Genomic DNA, 5242 nt, shown 5'->3' with positions numbered 1-5242 from the left:
CCCTAACACGTCTACTAACGCAAACGTTGATCACACTACAAACAATACAAAACTGCAATAAGAAACAGAAAAGATTCATTCGTTGTTTACCTGGGTCTTCAGTCTATGATTAGCTCACCTCACCTCTTATCTCTCGAGTCTTCGGGTTTGAGTCGTTCGTTCATCACGTGTCTAATTCCAGTACAGAACCTATAGGATGTTGCGCATGCGCGACTGAACGAATCACTCCCCGAGACGACTCGTTCTTCCCGAGTCACATTAAAGATTCGTTCAAAATGAACGAATCGTTCAAGAACGACCCAACAAGCTCATTCTGAGAGGTAGCACAGAGTGTCGGAACACCGGCTCAAATTAAGCACTGGTCTCACGTCAAAACAGTTCACAAACATCACTGCAAACACAGCCTCGCCTGAGTCCTTGTTCAGGAGGATCTACTGCGGTAAAGTTGGTTTCATATTCGCACATTCGGACTTCCATATTCAATAGCTTTGTTAATATGCATTTAAAAAGGATACTTACAATTAATTTTCATTACCGACTATAATGAGCAGTACCTACAATTCATTTTTCTGCAGAAGTCGATGTTTTTAAAAGGCTTAAAAACACGTTCATGCCTATGGAATGATGTGACGTCATCACCATCAGAAGGACCGTCTACAAATTACATGATACTGCCGAAAATGATTCGGTTCTGACAGGCCGTCAAACATTGGATGTACTTTGATTTATGTTGTCACTTGTTTTTTTTAATAGTTTGTTCTGAAAACATTGTTTCCGGAGTGTAAAAGAATCAAGTATTTGGAAAAGTCGGAAAAACACATGAGATCACAGATATAATATATGGATGTCAACCACATCTACACAAAATAGAGGAAGCCAGAGCAATAATTACCAACATTTAACGCAACTACAACAAATTACATGCTGGATTCCAAAAGTTTGAAATATTTAAGATAGTTTTGTTTTAGATTTTATTTTATTTTTTTCAACAAAAAAAAAAAAGACTTTTATGCTCACCAAAGCTGCAATTATTTGATAAATCCAGTAAAAACCGTAACATTGTGAATTATTATTACAACTTAAATTTACCTTCTATTTTATTATACTTTCAAATTTAATTTATTTTGGTGATGGCAAACTGAATTATCATTGGCCATTACTCCGTTCGTCAGTGTCATGTTATTATCAATGCCGAAAACAGTTGTGCAGCTTCATATTTTTGTGAAACTGATTCATAACTATTAATTTATATATATATTTTTTGGATGCCTTTATTCAGCAGACATGAATTAAATTGATCAAAAGTGCCAGTATTTAACAATGTTCCATACGATTTTGGACTTTAAAACTTCTTTAAAAATTTTTGAACTTTGTGTTCAAAGAATACTGAAAAAAATGCATCACAGTTTATCACAAAAATATAATTTTTCACACAATATTAAGCAGTGGCACAACTGTTTTCAACACTGATAAATGTTTCTTCATAATAATTACTACATTATATAATTTATTTCTGATTTATAATTTATATAGGTATAAATTATGTTCAAAAAGGAAACAGATATTTTAAATTGCACTGTTATTTTACAATATCTCTTTTAAAGTAATAAGAAAAATATAATTTATATAGATTTATATCACTAAGAAATTTTTAATTATAACTGAATTTATTTAAAGAAAGAGCAACTTGTTCAGTAAACCACTGTTTAATAAAAAAAAAAAAAAAAAAAAAAGGTTTTCCCCCTGCTGTACCGAAATCATACAGAACTGTAATGTCAAAACCGAGATACATACCGAACCGTCATATTTGTGTACCGTTACACCCCTAATGACAATATAAAATCAAATAAAATCAAATGTACACTTACCTTATGTGAACATTGTGAAACTTGTACTGACCCAAAGCAGTTCTCTACAGCTGTCACAACATCACCCTTACATGAAAGCTGTAATAAAGATGTAAAAAATATTAGTTAGAACAGGGATGGGCAAACTGTTCCTGGAGGGTCACTGTCCTGCAGAATTTAGCTACAACCCTAATCAGACACACCTGAATATAAGCTAATCAATGCCTTCAGGATTACCATAAAGCTACATTCAGGTGAGTTTTATCAGGCTAAACTCTGCAGAGACAGTGACCATCCAGGAACAGGTTTGCCCATCCCAGAATTAGAAGTCATTACTCATTGTTAATGGGGTAAAATGTTGATTCTGTACAGTGTTACTATCCATTCTGGAATTTACCTGAGAACCAATGAAACTGTTAATAACTAAATATCTGTTGTTCAAATGTTTGTACGAGACACATGGGGTCCAAATGTCTGAGAACACATTGAAAATCTTTAACCTAGAAATAAACAAGTTTCAGAAACTAAAACAAAAAAAGGTTATGATGTTTTAGGTCAAACTGTTCTTGCTTCCACTGAAGCACAACATACATATCAGTATCAGACCAAATACTAACCCTACAGTATACTATCCAAATTCATGCTTGACATTATTGAAGTTAAACATCTCTAACATTAAAACTAAAAAAAAGTAGTTCTAGTTAGTACAATCTGTATTAGTTAGTACTACAAATATAATTTGCACAATATATGCACATTTTCACTAGTGATCAGAGATTTCTAGAGCCCATTGTACAGTGTGAGTTTGTCTGTGAAGGCTGATGAGATAACTGCAGCATGTCTATTAGTTTTCCTGCTTTTCAGCTGCAAATGTTACTTAATGTTTCATCCCCCAATGGCTTCATCCAGCTGACAAGACATCAGCGAGTGTGTGAGTTTTAAACTTACTCTGGTTTGTCTCTGAGTAAGTTCTCTGAAGGTCTTTCAAAAGCTGCTCAGCAACAGAAAGCAGAGATGAGCCCATAATGCACCTGAGAACTAAACACACACACACACACACACATATTATTAATTATATCATAATATCAGTATCAGACCAAATACTAACCCTACAGTATACTATCCAAATTCATGCTTGACATTATTGAAGTTAAACATCTCTAACATTAAAACTAAAAAAAAGTAGTTCTAGTTAGTACAATCTGTATTAGTTAGTACTACAAATATAATTTGCACAATATATGCACATTTTCACTAGTGATCAGAGATTTCTAGAGCCCATTGTACAGTGTGAGTTTGTCTGTGAAGGCTGATGAGATAACTGCAGCATGTCTATTAGTTTTCCTGCTTTTCAGCTGCAAATGTTACTTAATGTTTCATCCCCCAATGGCTTCATCCAGCTAGACAGACATCAGCGAGTGTGTGAGTTTTAAACTTACTCTGGTTTGTCTCTGAGTAAGTTCTCTGAAGGTCTTTCAAAAGCTGCTCAGCAACAGAAAGCAGAGATGAGCCCATAATGCACCTGAGAACTAAACACACACACACACACATATTATTAATTATATCATAACGTAATGATTTGTCTTTAGTATCTTTCTTTTACATATCTATAAATGTGGAGGTAATTACAAAGTAAAGAAAACTACTAGAAATAAACTAATTAACAAATGCCCAGTAATGTTGAGAAAGTGTTTATATTTGACATTTGTCTAATAAATACATCTGTAAACTACCTGACAACCAACCAACACCAATATCTAGACATCTATCTATCAAAGTAACTTCGACACGATTCGATAGCAGCTTCTAAAAGCATCAACTGTCCCGGTATCTGCTGAATATATAAATATTTAACGTTCAACGATACACACAAGTACAAACATTCATCGTGTTCATCCCTGAGTCCCAATGTGCATACTATCCACCCTATCTGCCCTAAATAGTATTGAAAATTACTAATATCACATAGAATTCAGGATGGATAGTGTGCACATTGGGACGCAGGCCGCCGTATGTTCTTCTTCACTAGTTTGTATGGCGCATAACATACCGTTGGTTTATAGCACCACCTACGGTACAAACAGCATGGCCAAATTATTCTCATTAAAAAATATATATAATATTACTTCAGAGCGTACAATTTCCTTCTTTAATATCAGTTAAACTCTCAAAATATTTTAGCATGTTTTTAAAATCAAAGAAGTTAATTACCAGAAAAAGTTTTCCTTAACTTGTTGACAAGTTTAACTTGTTAACTTGTTTAATTGACAGATGGAATCAAGAGACAATTATTTTCTTAAACTGATGCACAAATTGTAAAGTAACCTGTTTATTTACATCAGATGTTAAACTGAAGCCTGTTAAATTTGTAACATTTGTAAACCTAAAACTACAATTTTACATTCGGCAGGTGTTGATTTTGTGGTTTTCATTCATACACTGAAAAAAAAGATTTGTTGGATTTACTCAATTGAATTATGGACATTGGTTCCACACATTCAGTTTGAGTTCAGTGTCCTACGCATTTATGTGGTTTCATTATAATACTTTTGTGTTAATCAGATGTATTTTCAAAAAGTAATGTGTACATAGTCTTTTCAAGTTATCCTAACATAATTCAGTTATGTTAGCTTAACATTATTATTTTATTTTAGATATATGCTTTGATCATGTTAATTCTGTGCAATTAAATCAAGTTATCTTAACATAATTTTGATAACTTCACTAAAATTAAATTTTAATACAAATTTTAATGGTTTGTTGTCGCATGTTTCATTTCATTTCATTTTCAATAACACAAAAACCTTCTGTAAATCCTTTATTTAATCATTTGAACAATGCGTCATTTAAATGACATGTCTAAACAACATTGTGCTTTCAAAAAGCATAAATAACTTCTCTGATGATTAAATGTAATAAAACTACATATTAGTTTTAATGACTAGTATAAAAACAAAGACAGTTACTGTTGTATGCATAACATATAGTGCACCAATATATGTAAACCTTCATAAGAACTTTTGTAAACAAGATCATAAACATAAGTAACATTACACTGCATGTAACTGTGTGTTTAAAAACGAATAAAACATTGTAACACTAATCATTTATTTCATTTCTCTCAGAAACCTTAAAACTGTACCCAAGAACACCAGTACCTGGAACTGTTATTTCAAGAAAAACGCTTTCGTTTCAAAGATATTTATATATAGATTCATTACAAAATCTACTAGCAGTCTATGCTGAAGATCATAGCTTGAATATTTTTTACCATTTAATGCTGTATTGATCAATTTGTCCCGGAGCATTTTTAGAAGACTTGCTCCTAAAAGTCAACCAAATTGTACTCTTCTGTCATTTTCTCCAAGAGCACTGTCTATATTTGTAATCCTCCT

Source organism: Sinocyclocheilus rhinocerous, unplaced genomic scaffold (genome assembly GCF_001515625.1).
Source record: "Sinocyclocheilus rhinocerous isolate Xijiao unplaced genomic scaffold, SAMN03320098_v1.1 scaffold280, whole genome shotgun sequence".
In the NCBI taxonomy this organism is placed as follows: Eukaryota; Metazoa; Chordata; class Actinopteri; order Cypriniformes; family Cyprinidae; genus Sinocyclocheilus; species Sinocyclocheilus rhinocerous.
This window is presented reverse-complemented; position numbering follows the sequence as displayed.